The 20,199-nt window shown below is 41.2% G+C and overlaps 1 protein-coding gene across 3 annotated transcripts in view; it reads left to right on the top strand.

The window, feature by feature from the left end:
• SNX29 (sorting nexin 29) overlaps nucleotides 1-20,199 on the top strand; it is a 584,130-nt gene that overhangs the window by 252,683 nt on the left and 311,248 nt on the right. The gene's annotated exons all lie outside the window — the stretch shown is intronic.

Below are 20,199 nucleotides of genomic sequence, written 5' to 3'. Positions count from 1 at the left end.
GGATTTTTAAAAAAAAATAAAAATTAATACCCAGCCATGATAAAGCCCGTCAGCTGAGGGCTGGTATTCTCAGGCTGGGGAGACCCATGGTTATTGGGAGTCCCCAGCCTAAAAATAGCAGCTTGCATCCATTTGATGCGACATTCCCAGCACTTTACCCGACTTCCCTGGTGCGGTGGCAGTCGGGGTAATAAGGGGCTAATAGCAACTCACAGCTGCCACAAAGCCTTAGATAAGTAATGGGAAAGTCTTTATTAAATACAGAATTTTACCTCAGGCTTGAGAATTTTGATAATGATTGATCAATTCTGGCAGAGAAAGAAAAACTTGTCTGATAAGATATGTTACAAATTTGCATATTTTTATGTGTACTATTGATTTATGAAATAAAAATTAAAACAACGGTTATGCTTTAACTTTGCTTTTAGGAAGCCAGTTAACAATAGAAAAAAAATAATTGTGCAGAAGACAAGGACTAGATCTTAAAACAAGACCAAACTGCAGAGGTTTCGTCAATCTGTGTTTTCATTTTGCTGCAATAAAAGATTGTTTTTTATTTTTTTGCTACCTACTGATGCTGAAGATCCTTCCTACTAGTACGGCAGTGGGCACCCTGGGCTCTTCAGTGTTGCTCCCTGCTTATCTTTAGTGCTGCATATCAAATCTTTTCAAGAAACTGAGTGCTATAGTTCTGGACATAGTCGCTCACACCTTTCATTCACTCAGAATTGTGATTGATTTCAGTCATGTAGATATTTTTATGGACTCCTAAACTAACGCCTGTGTATAACATACTTGGAATTAATTATTGATCAACACACAGTTTGGTGCAGCCATACTCTCCAAGTGCTGTGCCCTCCATTTAGCCATAATCGTCAACTTGCGGGATAGAACCGCAGAGCAATTGCAATAAAGCCATTTGAGGAATTATTTGCAAACTTTGGATTTATAACTTTACCAGTCTGCAAAGAAAAATAAATCTGCTTTAAAGGTTTATTTTCTCTAGCATAATAAGAAAGAGCAGTTAAAATATGCAGCCCTAAATAATTCAGTATGCAGGGGGAAAATGATGAATTCTAAATACCGTCTTAGAAATCTTTATGACCTGAGTCACTACTAAAGTAGAAAGTCGTCGAATTCATATCACTTTCTTGTATGCATAAATGCCCTGAGGTTAAAATTAAAGATATTTTTTTCCAGTCTAACGCTGTGGACTCTTTGATATTCTTCTGCTGATAATGACATAATGGCATGTGAAACGTTCTGGCCAACAGGGATTGAGCCACTAATTTTGATTTCATCTATGTGACAGGTTTTTTTGTCTTCTAATTTGACAGCAAAGGACGCACAATGGTGAAAGAAAATACAAATAAATTATCTGTTTTTGCATTTCCATAGTGACAGTGTTACAGATACACAGTCAAAGGGCTGCTTGGGTCATTGCTAAATAAAAAAACAAGTCTGATATTTTTCTTTTCTTTTCATCATAAACAGCATTTCTCTCTCTCTCTCCCACCTCCCTCGCTTGCTCGCTTTTCTCCTCACTTCTCCTCTCTGTCTCCCTTACCCCCTTTCTCTCTTTCTCTCCTCTCTCTGTCCCTCTCACTCTCCCTCTTTTCTTTTTCTTTTCCCCTCTTTCTCTCTCCCTCTCCTCTCTATCCCTCGCTCTCTCACTTCTTTCTCTCTCCCTTTTAATCTCTCCCTCTCCTCTCTCCCGCTTTCTCTCTCTCCCTCGCTCTCTCCCTTCTCTTTCTCTCTCCCTCTTAATCTCTCCCTCTCCTCTCTCCCGCTTTCTCTCTCTCCCTCACTCTCTCTCTTCTCTTTCTCTCTCCCTCCTTTCCTCGCTCACTCGCTTTCCTGCTCACTTCCTTTCTCTCTCCCGCTTTTTCTTTCTCCCGCTCTTTCTCTCCCTCGTTTGCTCTCACCCTCGTTTGCTCTCACCCTCGTTTGCTCTCACCCTCGTTTGCTCTCTCCCTCGTTTGCTCTCTCCCTCGTTTGCTCTCTCCCTCGTTTGCTCTCTCCCTCGTTTGCTCTCTCCCTCGTTTGCTCTCTCCCTCGTTTGCTCTCTCCCTCGTTTGCTCTCTCCCTCGTTTGCTCTCCTTCTCTTTTGCTCTCCTTCTCTTTTGCTCTCCTCTTTTGCTCTGTTTTATCTTTTCCTGTTTTTTCTCACCCTCTGTTTTTATCTCCCTCTGTTTTTTACCTCCCTGTTTTTATCTCCCTTTTTTTTCTATCCCTCTCTCTCTCCCCCGCTTTCTGTCTCCCTCGCTTTACTCCTCACTTCTTCCTTCCTCACTCCCTCTTTCTCTCTCCCTCTTTTTCTCTCTCTGCTTTTTCTCTCCTTCTGTTTTTTCTCTCCCGCACTTTCTCTCTCCCGCACTTTCTTTCTCTCTCCCGCTCTCTCTCTCCCTCTCTCTCTCGCTCCCTTTGTCTTTTTCTCTCCATCTTTTTTTCTCTCATCTCTTTTTCCCCCTCTTTCCTTACCTCTTTCTCTCCCTCTTTCTCCCTCTCTTTTTCGCTCCCTCTTTCTTTTTCCCTGTTTCTCTTTTTCTATCTCCTTTTCTTTATCTCTCCCCCTCTCTTTCTCTCCCTTACTTTCTCCCCCTCTTTCCCCCATCCCCCTCTCTTTCCCTCTCCTTTTTCTTCCTCTTTCTGTTCCTCTCCCCCTTTCCCTCCCCTTCTTTCTTTGTCTTTTTTTTTTCTTCTTCCTTCCCCCTATTTCTTTTTCCCTCCCCCTATCTCATTACCTCTCTCTCTCTCTCTCTGTTTATCTAGAAATAGAGAAAACTTGAAACCATACGCACTTTAGACTTCTTTGAGCTGTAAGTAAAAAGCCTCCATTATTCAGTTTAAAAACTATTACATGCCATTGACTCAATAAGGCCTTTGACATTGATACAATATACAATCTCCTCGACTATATGGAAATACTTCAAAAGATCTTTTTCACTGTTACAAATCATAAATGTAATACCGGGCACCAACAGGTTATTTTCCTTTAGCCTTGAAACAAGTAACTCTGTTGATAACTTCGGTAGATCAAGACCTTGTACCAGGTCATGCAACTCAACTTGTGCGCATGTCTGGCACATTCTGGCATCAATTTGTGAGGTCAAGAAAATTTTGGCACCAATTTTTTTTTTAAAAAACTGGACAGACAGAATATATCGTCATTGGAAATTAGTGCCGATAGGTGCAGGAACTTTGCCGGAGTCAGCAATCAGCCATAGAGGTGTGGGGAGATTTGAGTGTCGGATGGAGGATTTAGCCTTTGTGTTCATGACTGTAATATTTATGCAAAAGTTGCTGTCATCAACATGGTTTTGAGGCTCTCGCCACACCATTGGAACTCCAAAGCTAAGACTTTTTCTCTGACCCATATTCCACTGTCTCAGGCTTACAACACGTGACCTGTACACTTTGTGGTACCCATAGTTTTTCCTGGTCACCCAGTTTAACTCCCAAGTGTGCATGATAAGCTTTATGCACAAAGTCATGTAAAGTACTCAAAAAGTTTTGGATACTTGGCTTTCATCTCAAATTTATAGAAAACGTAAAAGGTTCACGCTACAGTGATATTTTAGCATGAAAATAGGGCATGTAAGTAGAAGCATGCACTGGTTATTTCCTTATCTCAGTCAATTTATTGAAACAAAAGCCAACACCAGTGGTGGATACATCCCCCAAAAATGTCAATGTCTCAATAACTTATCTAATTATTCTCTGCTGAGGCATGGCACTCTTCTTGAAGGGTGGCCCTCAGGTCATTGATGCTTTGGGGTACAGAGTTACGAGTCTCTACTCGGCGATTCAGTTGCTCCCATAAGTTTTCTATGGGATTCAGATCTGGAGAAAGTGCAGGCCATTCCATTTGAAGTACCCCAGTTTCCAGCAGCTGATCACTAATGATACAACCTCTATGAGCTGAAGCACTGTTGACCATGAAGAATAAATTAAGACTGTGTTGTTCATGCAGAGGCTCAATGGCTGGATTAATGAGGTTATTCCAGTAGTAGGGGCTTGGCACTGTACCATTCACAAAGTGTAGGGCAGTTATGTATTGACTGCCCACGCTGTGACACCACCACCAACAAAGGCTCATATGATGACAACAGTGGCTGATGCATAGCACTCTCCTTGAAGTCTCCAACATCGTTGGCAGCCATCATTTCTTCTCAGTGCAAATTGATTTTCATGAGTGAACAGCACTGAGGACCACTTGTCCCTCATCCAGTATAGATGTTCCCTGGCCCATGCAAGACAATGACACCTATGCCTGGTGGTGTGGTCAGGTACAATTGCAAATTGTCTAGCATGCAGACCACGCTGATGTAAACTGTTTTGAATGGTCTGACATGACACTTGGGTGCCTCTCACCGCCCTTAAATTTTTGGAATCCGTGTGGGATGTGGTCAAAGGATGGCCACTTCTTTGCCTTTCTATGACTCTTCCAGTATTTCTATATCTTTGTATAATCTGCTGATGATACTCTGTGACACTCTAAGCTCAGTGGCCACTTCTGTCTGAGAACATCCTGCTTTAAAGGGAACCAATCACCAGGATTTTCGTATGTAACCCAAAGCCAGTGCTATACCGGCACGATCAGGCTGATTCTCTACATTTCTTTAGTGGTCAGCTTGGATGTATAGATTTTGAAACCCAAGAAAGTAAAGTTTATAAAATCGGCAGCTTCTTGAGTGACAGCAACTGAGAATCAGATAATATTTGGGGGGGGAGTATTCAGAGTTATCCCCTCCCCCTGTTAGAATAAGCAGAAAGTATTATACAAATGACTCACTTTTTCTCTTTGAGAACCCATGTGACCAGAAGGGGCGGGGCCTCGGCTAACAAAGCTGATACAAGGAAGCAACATTTTTCTGTTTGAGGCCCCGCCTCTTCTGGTCATATGGGTATGACCTCACACAGGCCCTGCAAAAGAAAAAGTGAGTTGTTTATATAGTACTAATGCTCATTCTAACCGGGGGAAGGAATATCTCTGAATACCCCCGCAGATATTATCTGATCCTCAGCTACTGTCAATCAAGAAGCTGCCGATTTTATAAACTTTATTTTCTTGGGTTTTAAAACCTATTCATCCGAGCTGACCACTACAGATATGTAGAGAATTAGCCTGATAGTACCAGTATAGAACTGGCTTTGGGTTCTATACAAAAATCCTGGTGATTAGTTCCCTTTAAGCCTCACACTGATGAGATACTTTTGATCAATTGTTGGGTGTCATCCTGGTCTCAGGTCTCAGGATGTCAAAATGTGAACAGCATGATGAGGATAACGGTTTAAATACTAATTCTAATTGAGCTTTGAAATGTATTGGGTGATTCATTAATCAAACACCTGTTGTGAATTTCGGAGAACAGCAAGTTGGGCAAAAAGTACTGAAACATTGAACAGTTGGACATGTGCATTGTAAAGTTTAGAGAAGGTCACATTAAGTTCACCTGAAAAGGTTAGAGGGCATGAAATCTCACCCGAATACCAAATATCCCTTAAATTTTGTGAGTACTGTATATTTGTCCTTTGGGTGTTGTAACTAGCTACAAATGTAACAGAATAAATCGGAATCATTTTTGCACCATCCACAAACTGTTCGAGTGTTCGATGACAGAGTCAACCAAAGCCTTTCTAACAAAGTAAAATTTGCTGCAATTTGTAAGCCTCTTGAATGACTGAATGATGCTTCTATAGCCATAAAATTACGACGTCAGCAGTTTTTAACTGCTTATTAGCAGTCTTAATATTAGTTATGTCGATTTGCATATTCAGCATTAATTTTTACATATTCATGATCTAATAAGGTTACCTTTTATTACTGTAGACGTTCCTTAGTAAACAGCATTTTGCAGGAAAACTGGGCATGACTGGAGGAAATGGATGTGATTTTTGGATTCAGCATACCAAAATTCATAAGGATTAGGTTGTCTTGTAGTCAGCAAAATTGATGTAGAGCAGTGTAATGTGTTTTCCTGACATTATTGCTCTTCAGACTGTCTAGATTACTCCGCACTCTGTGACCCAGATGTGGCTTTTACAGAGTAAGTCTATGGAGTCTGAAAAGCGGTGATGTCACTGAGAAGAGGAGCAGAACACTGGATGCCAGAGAAGACAGCGGTAGGTGAGTATATTATTACCATGACACCACACTATACACATGTTTAGAGATAAAAATATTTATTAGGAGGGCTTCTTTAACAGCGATGGAAAAGACTAATGTTTGATTGCAGCCTTCACTGACAAGGGTGGCCCAACTAGTTATTAGGTTTCGGGTGTAATCACTTTTTTTTACATGCTGAAATAGATTTTGAATACATGTTTGAATGGAAAGATTATTTCAAACAGCAGCTTGTGTTTTTCTTGTCTTGTCCTTATCATATATTAAAATTAGTTGGATGGTCAAAAACATTTAAATTTGACAAATTCACAAAATTAGTATAAATCCTTAAGGGGCACGTAATTGGATGTACATTGCTATGAAAATGTACACAATGATAAAATGCAGGAAAAAGTTCATAAGAATTCATAAGTAAATCTTCTAAGTAGTAGAATAGGTGAATTTCCAAATTTCCAGAAAAGGATGGATCTCCTAAAATAAAACTGACTTTGATTTGCAAATCATTAGGACTTAAGAGCAAGAAGATATTTACAGGAAGAAAAAAATGGCCCTGGGGATCAAAAAGGAACTTCAAAGTGTGTGGGTCAAAGTAATTATGGGACATTTTGGAAACTCTCCTTAGATGCACTTTGCAGATTGCTGCTATGAATCCAAATAGGATAGACTTTCAAGTTATTCTGGTTGACAAATTTAGGCAGTTGTAGGTGATAATTAGGCAGTTTCTTCTTAATGTGCTATCGCATGTAGATGCTTGGTAGCGAATAAAAAAATGTATTCTCCAAGAAGTATTTAAATTGAACTTGTCAACTCAGAAAACACTGTTTACCTGCATATATGGCGTTAATCAGCAGGCAAATCTAATATATAAAGCTGTGTGTGTGTGTGTATGTGTGTATGTATGTATGTATGTATGTCCGGGATTGGCATCTGCACCGTCGCAGCTACAGCCACAAAAGTTTGCACACTCTCACGTCTGGACCCCGAGAGCGTCATAGGCTATGTTTTGAGGGGAAATTTTAACCCCGCGCTTTACAGTTATTCACCAAAAACCTGCCTCCATTAAAGCGAATGGAGCTGGGAGCCACAGTGCAGTCAGAACTTCAGAAGAATGCGCAGCCACGCCCTTGTATGGAATGTTGGCGTGTCACAATGCAGCCAGGGAAAGAGGCAGACACAGATCGGGAAAGAGGCAGACACAGACAGGTAAAGAGGCAGACACAGACAGGGTAAGAGACAGACACAAAGAGACAGACACAGACAAAGAGACAGAGACAGACACAGGGAAACAGACAGATGGGGAAAGAAAGGGAAAGAGACAGGGTAAGAGACAAAGAGACAGACACGGAAAGAGACAGACAGGGAAAGAGACAGACAGAGACAGACAGAGAAAGTGACAGATAGACAGGGAAAGAGATTGAGACAGACTGAGAAAGAGACAGAGACCGTCAGAGACAGACAGGGAAAGAGACAGACAGACAGAGATAGAGAGAGAGAGAGACAGAGAGATATATACAGAGGGGGAGACAGACAGAGAATGGGAGAGAAACAGAGAGACAGTTACTATCCCAGGCGTTCATACATTCTATTTATACATTCTATCCCGGGAATGTTAAAACATTCTATTTTGTTAACAACAGTTATTAACCCAGGCGAAGCCGGGTAGTACAGCTAGTAGTATTACAAAGCTTCTCGGCTGCATTACTGAAAATTCAGCTACTGGGATAAAATGTATTTTCTTCTAGGTGTCACCGCCTTTGTCATGGAGAGGTGAACAGACTGGCTACAACCACTGCGGACTATACTTAGAGGATGGCGACTGTAACTATGCCTCTGCACTTTGACAGCTTGCTATTCTCAGATATGCTACAGAGCCACCTGTCAATCAAAGTCCCAGGTCATGCTTTCAGCCAACACTCACAGTATATGGTAAGCAGAACTGTGAGTGGTGACTGTAGTTGCTCCATGCGCGCCCCCCATGACTGAAAGCCGGTTGCTCCTAGGTGAAGATAAGTTAATTTTCTACCTATAGCCACACCTTTAATATGTCGGTCGGACAGAGAGTTATCTGACAATAAAAAAACAAAAAAAAATATTAATATATGATTGGTTTAAAATAATAAAGTGAGGCATGCTAACTTTCAAGTTCCCCATGGATTCTCAGGACAGCTCGCTCCAGACGTTCACACTGGTTGTGCAAGCAGTGTCTGCCCAGCTTGGAAATCCCGGCACCACTGCAGTCTTGTAGTGGTCAGGTGACTAGTAGAGCGTGTCATTGAAGAAACAACTGATAAGACACTATTCTAGTCTCCTGACCACTGGGACTTTCAGACCGGGCGGGCTCCACTTGCAGACAGACCGGGCGGCCTCCACTTGCAGACAGACCGGGCGGCCTCCACTTGCAGACAGACCGGGCGGCCTCCACTTGCAGACAGACCGGGCGGCCTCCACTTGCAGACAGACCGGGGGGCCTCCACTTGCAGACAGACCGGGCGGCCTCCACTTGCAGACAGACCGGGGGGCCTCCACTTGCAGACAGACCGGGGGGCCTCCACTTGCAGACAGACCGGGGGGCCTCCACTTGCAGACAGACCGGGGGGCCTCCACTTGCAGACAGACCGGGCGGCCTCCACTTGCAGACTAGACGGGCATAACTTCAGGAGCTGGTGCAGACCCTCGGGGTGGACTGAACTGGATCTGCATTGGTGTGACATTGTGTGTATGCCTCCATTTGTCATTTTTAATCATTCCATGAGTGAAAAAAATATTAATTTTACTGTCGGACCGCCCATTTTAATAACTTTTAGTATTAATTTGATGTAGTAGAACAAATCAGAATGATGTATGCTTAACACTCTTGTGTTTCAGAATGTTTGATTACTTTATGAATTTTTAATAAAAGAAAGCTAGAAAATAGCATCTGGGGCAAACTGCTCTGGTGATAATTTGAGAATCAATTTGGCGTCTTAATTTGCAGGAAATTGCCTAATTATGATTTAATGCTGCCAGGTCTTATTTGTGGAGAGTGCTATTTTTAGCTCATTAAATGGTTCAGAATAACACTTTCTTGCACCTACTTTGAACTGATGAGAGTGTATGTTAAGGACAGCCAAGCATAATGTTTATTTAAGAGTCTTTAACACACAAAAATGAAGTTTCTTTGAGATATTTATACCATTCAGATACAGGAGCTTATACTGCGAAACAAAAACTGAGGCAAACTGAGAGATTGTGCACATCAGAGAAAGCCATCTTGTGTCCGGGATTTTCCAGGCTTAAACTATTGAAAATCTGTGCTCAGGACCCAAGCCTCAGCACCCACCCCCCTCCCTCAACCAGGTGATTTCAGCTCTGGAGGTGGCCTTGTGTAAACAGTTAATAGAACCAAAGCATAAGTCATTAGTATGGTTTGTGAGGAAAACCCCTTTAAAGCACTAGTCCAATTTTTTTATTTTACCGCTGAAGTGGTGCTTTATTTATATCATGTTGTGGGGTTGTTTTGCTGGAGAAGAGACTGATTCACTTCACAAAATAGATGGCATTATGAGGAAAGATGATTATGTGGCAATACTGAAGTATCATCTCAAGACATCAGCCAGGAACTTAAAGCTTGGGTAGAAATGGGTCTTCCAAATGGACAGTGACCTGAAACATACTGCCAAACTGGTTACAAACTGGCTTAAGGATAACAAAGTCAGTGTTTTGGAGTGGCCATCACAATACCCTGATCTTAATCCTATTGAAAATGTATAGACAAAGGTGAAAAGGCCGGTGCGAGCAAGGCGACCTACAAACATGGCTCAGTTACACAAGATCTGTTAAGAGGAATGGGCCCAAATTCCTACCAACTATTGTAAGAAGCTTGTGGAAGCAGATCCAAAACGTTTGACCCAAGTCATACAGTTTAAGGGCAATGGTACCAAATACTAATGAAATGTATGTAAACTTTTAACTTTGCAGAAAGTAATAAAAATGCCTTAAAATATTCTCTTTCATTATTCTGCCATTTGGCAAATATAAATAATTTTGGTTCCTAATTGACTTAAAATGGGAAAGGTTTATTCTGATTTCATGTCAGTTAGTGAGAAAAACCTGCAGATGTGTCTTTATAGTTCATGTAAACTTCTGGTTTCAACTGTGCATTTTTTTTCATAAAAAAAAGTTAGCAAAATGTCAGCAATAGTGAAGTTCATATATTAGTTAATCACTGTGTGCAGACGCATAGTGTGTGTAATAAATAAATATATACTGTATATGTGTATATATAATATATACACAATGTATGTATAGTAAAAACACATCACATTTTAGAAACCTAATTGATTTTGCTTGCACTGTAAAATGTAGCTTATTTGATGCACCAAATATACTTTGTAAAATATGCAGTAAAAACGCCACATGTGAACACACCCTTAAAGCATGAATGTACATATAGTGAAAATAGAAGATGTTGCTTTACGTTATTATGAAGTCAGAGTTTTCATTACAGTCCACCTTTATCGTATATTTTAATTGTCTTTCCTGCTGTGTGGCGGATAACCATTTTATTAATGTTATAGGCGCCGGTCTAACATCTGCCACCTATTGATCTAGAGGACAATAGGTTCTTATTGCCATCTGTGCCAGAGACAACAAAGTGTTTTATTGGGAAGCTTGGGGCCTCGTATATCAAAGCTATTTCAGAGAAAAATGGCAAAAAATGGTCATAACATCCAGAATATTGATGGGGTTTAATTTTCTAAAACCACACTCAAAAAAAAAATAAAATGGAGTAATGTCTCAAATTGGCTTTTATGCTGGCCTGGAAGTTGGACTAGTAGTCAGTATTGTGAGTAGTCACTTGTTTAACAAAAGGCATTATCGTTTGTTTCCGTTCACAGCACTTTGCATTAGTCATAGAGGAAGTACAGTATACAATAAGGCCCCTTTCACACTGCGTTTTGCCTTACGTTTAGTGGTCCCGTCGGGGCATCCATCCGAATCGCCCCTCCCCCACCTCACAAAACGTGTTTCGGACACGTGTGCCGACAGGGCCACTGACTGTAATGGAGCAGACTACGTTAGCATGTGCTCTGTTTTGTACCATTTTCGTGCTTATACATTTGCTGCAGGCGGACACCCGAACGTAGTAGACTATGTTCGGGTGTCCGCCTGCTGAAAACTTATGTGCTCGAAAATAGTGCAAGACAGAGCATATGCTAACGTAGTCTAATCCATTACAGTCAATGGCCTTGTTGGCGCATGCGTCCAAAACACATTTTGCGGAGTGGGGAAGGGACTATTCGGATGGATGCCCCGACGGGACCACTAAACGTAAGGCAAAACGCAGTGTGAAAGGAACCTTACTGAGGTTGTGATTTACCAGAGGTTCCAGAGTGCAATGAGTGCAACCTAAGAATATATTATAGCAATATTAATCAAATAAAGCACTAGATGAATATTTACAATCGTTCCCTATGTATACAATAAGCCATACATTAGTAGCACCATAAATATATTGTCAGTGCGCAGAGATTTGCTCTTCTTTCCTCTACGCTGTGTATTTTATATCCCATGTAAATTTGGCAGACATCCCAAAAGTAATCTGTGCCGAATTCTGCTTTATTTCGCCCTAGAGAATAGGAAAAGTCCTCTTCTAGTAATGTAATGAAATTTCTACAGTGACCTACTTTGCTAGGATTCCCATAGCGAAATTATTTTTTTTTGTTGTTGTTGACTTCTGCGGAGTCTGTTACTTTAGTAAATAGTTGTACAGATTCTCATTTTGAGAAATTAGGTTGATGCAATTGAGGTTTTTTATTTTTAAAAAGATGTGTATTAGCTTAAAGTGTAAATGGGCTGTAATATAGAAGGTGCAAGCAGAGTAAAGATGACCAAACACTGTAGACAGATGCTTTGCCATCCTCAGGTAGGCCAAGCATGGGGGTGCACTCTGAAGACAAAATTGAAGACACCTCTGCCCATTACCTATCTCCTTTAAAGGGGTTGTTCGGTCTAAATCCACAAGTCTGCAGTCACTCTGTGTCACTCTATGTGACTGCAGACTTGTGAAGCCTCACTTTGTGTGCCCTGCACACTGTGAGGATTCTCCGGAGTCAAAGGCGGGAATGGCTGTCACGTTGCCACAGGTATGTAATATGCGGAATCCCAGCCAGAATCCGACGAACGGGCATGTTATGAGACTACAGTAGATCCCTAGATCTGTTATTTGTCAGGCTTCTTTTTCCCCAGACTGATCGTTACCCTGATTTCCTTTCATTCAGGTGCCATTTTCCTAGTTATTCTTGGGTTCTCTAAGTCAAATGATTGTGTTTTAGTATGCAAATTCCTGAGTATTTGTCCACTAACTATATCTATAAGACTGGAAAAAGCACGGCTACTACTGTCAGCCCTGATTTACACCATGTGGTTCATCATGTGAATGTCATGGAGGTATCACGGCCAGCTGACAATCCAATGGCAGCAGATTGGTGGCTCATTTTGTTATCTGACATTTCTCTGTTTCTGAAGCCAGTGGACTCTAGGACTCTGAGAGACTGTCAGTCCTTCATAGCAGTTGGTATCCTCTGACTTCCTTTATTAACCTCACCCTGGGGTGGTTTGGGTGCAGTTTATAGTTTGCTCCTGGCTGAGCTCTGGAGAAGTCGTCTTCTGGTGCTTAAGACTTCTGTGGTTACTGCTCCTTAAATAAGTGTTTGTCTTTGCTATCTATCAGGGCTCTGGTGATTGCAGTCGCGTTTAGCCTCTATTGTTCTCTTGTGTCTTCCTTTAGTGTTTAGTGGGGTTGACTAAAGGCCCAGTCACACACAACGACTTACCAGCGATCCCGAAAACGATGCGACCTGATAGGGATTGCAGGTAAGTCACTGGGAGGTCGCAGGTGAGATGTCACACAGTCAGACCTTACCAGCGATGCAGGAACAATACAGGTTGCAGTAGCGACCTGTATAACGATCTCAGCAGTCACTGTGACCCTGTCACACAGTGTCAAACACAGTGATGTGTCCTGCCCAGCAGGACATCGCCTTTGAAGAAAATGGCCTGGACCATTCTGCAACGACTAGAAATCTCACTGCAGGGGCCTGATCGCTGATAGGTGTCACACATAACGAGATCGCGAACGGGATCGCTACTGCGTCACAGAAACCGTGACTCAGCTGCGATCTCGCTAGCGATCTCGTTATGTGTGACGGTACCTTAAGAGCTCATCCCATCAAATTCCCTATTTAGGGCCCAGCACAAGGGATATTTAGGGTCAGGTATCCGGCTCGGCCCATAGGTGCGGAACCTATCTATGTTGGTGAGGGACCCCAGGGACCAGCTGTAGGTTGTTGACAGGGGTCACCACTTCCCCCTTTTCCTAGCTGTAAGGCATTCCTTCCCCTTCCTGTGAGTTGTCCAATACTGGTAGTATAGCCTCTCACCCCTGCTGTGACAGTGAATTACCTGAAGCAGGAAGTTAGAGACGGATCCATCACCTGGTTCCGTCATTTCACGCATTCCGACGGATTCTGACACCCATAAGCTTTAATTACAACATGACGGACGCCAATGGACGTCGTTGCTGTAAGTTTTTTCGACACACACAAAAAATGTTACATTCTGCGTTCCTTCCGCCCGACGATCAGTGATTTCACGACTGATTCGTCGCCCAACGGATGCAACACAAGGCCATTAGTCACAATCAGTTAATAAAAGTCTATGGGAAAAAACTGAATCCTGCAAATTATTTTGCAGGATTCAGTTTTTTCTCAAAGTGATGGATTGTGACTGATGGAAAAAGACAGACAGAAGTGTGAAAGCAGCCAAAGAGTTAATATCTGTGCATGGCTTTTAGTGTCTCAACACAATGGCTTAAATCAGTGCTCCTCCAAGTGTGAGCCTTCTGCTGGATGTTGTTGGGAATCAGCAGTGGAGAGACCTCTAGTTTTGCAACATAATTTACTCATTGTATTTGTGGTTTTTAGGAAATATCTCAGATTTTTGCTATGTAATCTGTCAGCAGCATAATGTAGAGACAGAGATCCTGTTTCCAGCAGTGTATCACTTAGTTTACTGGGTGCTGCAGTTGTGATATAATCCGAGTTATCTGAATTCTGAGCTCTGTATAACCCCTACAAAAAGTGCAGTGCATAAATATAGAGTGCAAGTGAACAAATTGTCGATCCTTCTCCACGAGTGGATAGACCGTACTCACCGATGAGAGATAAACAAACTCCAAGGCGGAATAAATGCTGGCAAGTCGGAGGGTAGAAAAATAAATAACTAACCCCTGTTGTGCCCCATATAATGTTTCCGCCCTGACAAGGGCATCACCCAAGTGTGATAGATGTGTCCTCGTCCCCCCCCCATAAAAAAAAATCAGATAAGGCCCTCCCAACGTGTTTCCATCTCAGGTCAGAGAGTTCATCGGTGTGTACGGTGTATGCGCTCATGGAGAAGGATGGGGTGAGATCGTGGACAATTTGTTCACTTGCACTTCATATTTATGCTCTGCACTTTTCGTATGTATTTTTGATAATTTTAATGATATTTAGTAAAAGTTAGATTTTAGTCCTGGCTTTGCATTCTGTATAGATTGGACTTTAGGGCACAACTTGTCTCAGTGTTTGAAGACCATTGGATTTGTTATTCTCTGTATAACCCTGCTCACACCAATGATTAATAGCTGTAAACTGTGCATAGACAGAAATCTGCCAATCAGTGGTGGGGGTGGGGTTATACAGAGCTCATGGATGTGGAGGACTACTTGGCAGCAGGTTTACTAGTCCACTGGTGATAATCTCCTACTGATAAAACAATGATTGTAGCAAAACTACACTAAACAGCCAAGTAAGTGACATATCACTGGAATCAGGGTTTCTGCCAATACATTATGCAGCTCACAGATTAGGTGGCAAAAACCTGGTGACCGTTTGCCTTGAATGTAAGGAGACAAAAAAAAAAAAGAAGGGACATTGTTAACCCCTTCACGACCATGGACGGATATATCCGTCATGGAGCGTGTCCCGTTAAGCCCCGCCCCCTGCCACGGGCAGGCGGCGGTAGGCACACATATCAGCTGTTTTCAACAGCTGACATGTGTGCCTGCATGTTGCGAGTGGAATCTCTTCCACTCGCAACATTTAACCCCTTAAATCTCGCTGCCAAAGTCTGGCAGCGAGATCTATATGCGCGCGACCATGATTTTTACTTACCGCCGCCCCCACCGGAAGTCACGTGCGTGATCACGTGACTTTTGGTGGTTGCCATCGTAGCACAGGGTCATGTGATGACGCCTGCAGCTATGAAGTTTCACTTTAGTTTTCCCTCGGCCGGGAGCAGAGAGAAAAGGAAGTGACTGAATCTGCTGTTTACAGCTGTATAGCTGTGATGAGCAGCTAGATAAGAGCGACCGGATTGCTATAGCCCTCTAGGGGGACTAGTAAAATAAAAATAAAAACTAAAAGTTCAAATCACCCCCCTTTACCCCATTAAAAGTTAAAGGGTTAAAAAATAAATAAATATACACATATTTGGTATCGCCGCGTTCAGAAATGCCCGACCTATCAAAATATAAAATCAATTAATCTGATTAGTAAACGGCGTAGTGGCAAAAAAATTCCAAACGCCAAAATTACGTTTTTTGGTCGCCGCAAGTTTTATGCAAAATGCAATAACAGGCGATCAAAACGTAGCATTTGCGCAAAAATGGTACCATTAGAAATGACAGTTCGAGGCGCAAAAAATAAGCAGTTACTGAGCCATAGATTCAAAAAAATTAGAACTCCTACGGTTTTCGGAAAATGGCGCAAAACGTGCGCCACTTTTATTGGACAAGCTTGTGAATTTTTTTTAACTCTTTAGATACAAGTAAACCTATACATGTTTGGTGTCTACAAACTCGCACCAACCTCAGGCATCATACCCACATATCAGTTTTACCATGTAATGAACTCCGTGAATAAAACACCCCAAAAACTATTGTGCCATCACACTTTTTTTGCAGTTTTTCCACACTTGGAATTTTTTTGCTGTTTTCTAGTACACCATATGGTAAAACTTATTGTTTCACTTAAAAGTACAACTTGTCGCGCAAAAAACAAGCTCTCATATGGCAAGATTGATGGAAAAATAAAGTTACAGCTCTCGGAAGAAGGGGAGCAAAAAACAAAAACGCAAAAACGGAAAGTGCCCCGTGGCTGAAGGTATTAATTTTAGTTTAATCTTCCACTACAGATAGTGAGACCCAGACTTCATCTTGATCAGTGTAATGAGCGCCTGGGTTTTATATTTGGGTACATGGGGAGTCCCCAATAAATAAAAATGTGTGAAAATCACTGGCTTAGAGGAACACTGAAAAATATGCTTTCCTCTGATCATGTTCAGGGCCTATATTTGGCATATACCCCGAGAAATGCTCCTGGGATTTATGCCATAAGTACCCGTAGTGCTGCATTTAACCGCCAAAAGCTCTGGAGGTAACAATCTGATACGTATGGACTTTTTTATAGCCATATAAATATATTTTTTCGAGAAATAATGTCTGGAACACCATGCTAAGTCTGAACTGGGTGCCAACACCATAAAAAAAAGTCACTATATAAAGAGAAGGGCTACAGACCAGCGACAGTTCAAGGGGAATAAATGTAAATCAGAAACTGCTGTATAAATACTGGCATGAAAAATCTAATAGCTATATGTAAAAATGAAAATATGATTTTATTCTCACATATATTTGAATGAAAATATTTACATGTATTCCCCTTGCACTGTCGCTGGTGTGCAGCCCTTATCTCTATATAGTGACGTTTTTTAGGTTTTTGCACCCAGTTCAGACTCAGAATGGTCTTCCAAACGTTATTTCTTAATTGGTTAGTAGTCTTTCGTTTGTGAAACCACCCCACCACACCTATTGCCAGTCCACATTATACGCATATATAGCCTGGGTCTCAGCTTCCCATACACGGTAAGTTTTTTTTAACTACAAGAGAGGACACACATTAGCTAGGGGCCCCAATGTAAGAGAATACCATGGTGAGGTGTTGGGGCTCTGTTATTTTAATCAATTCAATAGCTACATTTCTCTTTATTCTTAACTTCATGGCAGTTATGCAAATACCATTGTCATATTTTCATTCTCACATGTAGCTATTGTATTTTTGAGGCCAGTATTCATACAGCAGTTTCTGCTTTACATTTATTCCCCTTGCACTGTCACTGGTGTGCATACCTTCTCTCTATATAGTACCGTAATAATGTGCCTATTTCTGTCTGCCGGCTCCTAGTTTTTTTGTATTGGAGAGATGTTGACGACCGAGACAAATCTGGTAGTTTCTGCCCAGTTTTCAGACTTGGTGAAAATCTTGTAAAATATGTTATTCACCAACAGTGTTGTGCCCTAGTTGCATCTTTTACTCTCAAGTCTGTGTTCTCCAAAAGTTAACAGCATGAATCAGAAAAAAAGAAAAAAACATAGCCAGGCAGATTTCAGTACTCAGTCTAAATGCCCAAAATGAAAAGAAGGTCCTGGGTCTTTGATAGAAACTTTCTGAAAGTGAAGTGAGAAGTGCAAGAAGACGTGGTAACATCCCTACTGGCTCTGAAATTTCATCTGAAGGTGCGTACAGATCAGCAGCGACCTCCAGCATTACATAATACAAAACTTCTCCAAACCCCGCGCAGCCTGTATAGAAACCGCTGCTATTCAGTAAAGCCTTTACACTGTTATATCAGTAATATTTACCCCATGCTAGCAGTCATTTTTACTGGAAAATTGTCACAGTGAATAGTTCTCAATCTTCACTCTCTGCGTTCAAAATTGTAAAAAAATTGGGGAATACAAAGTGAAATAGAATGCATCTGTGGAATCTCTACACCAGAACACCTTGTGTCGTGACTACCAACCTATTTGTGTCCGTACATGAGATATATATATATATATATATATATATATATATATATATATATATATATATATATATATATATATATATATATATATATATATATATCTCATGTGTGTATATATATATATATATATATATATATATATATATATATATATATAATTATGTATGTTTCAGTATTTCTGTAATTCGATTTGTGTATCAGCACCAGATAGTAAAAAAAAATCTAGACAAGAATTAAATATATGGGATGAAATATATAAAAATTTCCATGTGCATATGTATTCACCCCTTTTTGATATGGAGCCCCTATAAATTTCTGGTGCGAGCAGTTGCCTTCATAAGTCACATGCTTAATGACAGGAAGTCTACCTGTGTGCAATCTAAGTGTCCCGGGGTCTGTCCGTATATACACACTTTTCAGAGCAAAAACAGCAGAATGGAAGGCACTCACCAGTTTTTCTTGCAGAAAAAGTCTTGTTTATTCTTTTCAAAAGAATCGGCATATTAGGGAGGAGGGAGAGAAGGAGACACGGACCACACATAGATGACAGCTGTTTCGCGCCGGCTGCCGATGTGAAACAGCTGACGTCTGTGTGTGGTCCGTGTCTCCTTCTCCCCCCCCCCCTAATATGCCGGTTCTTTTGAAAAGAATAAACAAGACTTTTTATGCAAGAAAAACTGGTGAGTGCCTTCCATTCTGCTGTTTTTGCTCTGATCGTTATGTTTTTCCTTTGACGTTGCACCGCCAGTTGCAGATCCATACTAAGGAGTGTATAGTCTGCTCACCGTGACAGGTGAAGAAGCGTGTTAATTGATACCTGGAACTTATGCTTGGTTTTTCTTTCTATCTTGGATGATATACACACTTTTACTGAAAGGCCACAGAGGCTGCAACACCATTAAACAAGAGGCAGCACTAACCAAACAACACCATCAAGACCAAGGAGATCTCCAAACAAGTCAGATACAAAGTTGTTGAGAAGTGCAAGGCAGAGTTGGGTTATACAAAAAAAAAATATCCCAATCTCTGATGATCCCCTGGTGCACTATCAAATCTGTTATCATCAATGGAAAGAACATGGTACCACAACAAACCTGCCAAGAGAGAGTCACCAACTAAAACTCTCAGCCCGGGCAAGGAGGGCATTAATCAGAGAGTCAGCACAGAGACCAAAGGTATCCCTGAAGGAGCTGCAGAGACTGGAATGACCAAAATAAGCCATACACTTGATAGAGCCAGCATTTATGAAAGAGTCACCAGAAAAAAAGCTGTTATGGAAGAGTGCCAAAAATGGGAAAGCTCATTTTGATTTTTCCAAAAGAAGTGTGCGACTCCCCAAATTTCAGAAGGAAGGTGCTGTGGTCAGGTGAGACCAAAATTGAACATTTTGGCAACCAAGGTAAATGCAGTGTCTGGTTGCCCAACCAACACAGTTCATCACCCCAAGAACACCATTACCATAGTATAACATGGTGGTGACAGTGTTATGATGTCGGGATGTTTTTCAGCAGCAGGTACAAGGAAATGGTCCGAGTTGGAGGGGAGATGGATAGTGCGAAATACAAAAATATTCTTGAGCAAAACTTATTTGTCTGTTGGTTATTTGAGACTGGGAAGGAGGTTCACCTTCCAACAAGGCAGTGATCCAAAGCAAACTGCTAAAACAACACTCAAGTGATTTAAGCGGGAATGTGTAAATTTATTGCAGTGGCCTTGTCACAGTCCAGACCCTAATCCATTTGATAATTTGGAGTCAGACTTGAAGCTTGTGGTTAACTGACACAAAACAAACTGAAATTCCAGGATTTGAGGTAACTAAACAAAGAAAATGCTGGGGGTAGGGGATGAATATTTTTGCAAGGCACTGTATATATGCATAAAAGGAAAAAAAAATTCAAGAGTTTATTTTATTCAATTACCTTGTCCTACTGGCTTATCTCTTAACTTGGAGCAACAACAGCTAGGCCTGATCTGTTTGTACATGGTTAGTAACTAATCCTGTTGTGCTTGATGAATTTTGTTTCACCCCGTTGACTATAAGTTTGATGTTCGTTTTGGCACTGAAGATTCAAATATTTTTACTGGAAAGAGTATAACTGTGTCTAACATACTCATGTAAAAAAATAAGTGCCACCCATATAGTTAGTCACCTAATAGACTATGATTAATATTCCTCTGTAGAC

The sequence above is a fragment of the Anomaloglossus baeobatrachus genome, chromosome 7 (assembly GCF_048569485.1).
Source record: "Anomaloglossus baeobatrachus isolate aAnoBae1 chromosome 7, aAnoBae1.hap1, whole genome shotgun sequence".
NCBI classification, from domain to species: Eukaryota; Metazoa; Chordata; class Amphibia; order Anura; family Aromobatidae; genus Anomaloglossus; species Anomaloglossus baeobatrachus.
Note: the sequence above shows the minus strand (reverse complement) of the source record. Positions and strands in the feature narration are given on the sequence as shown.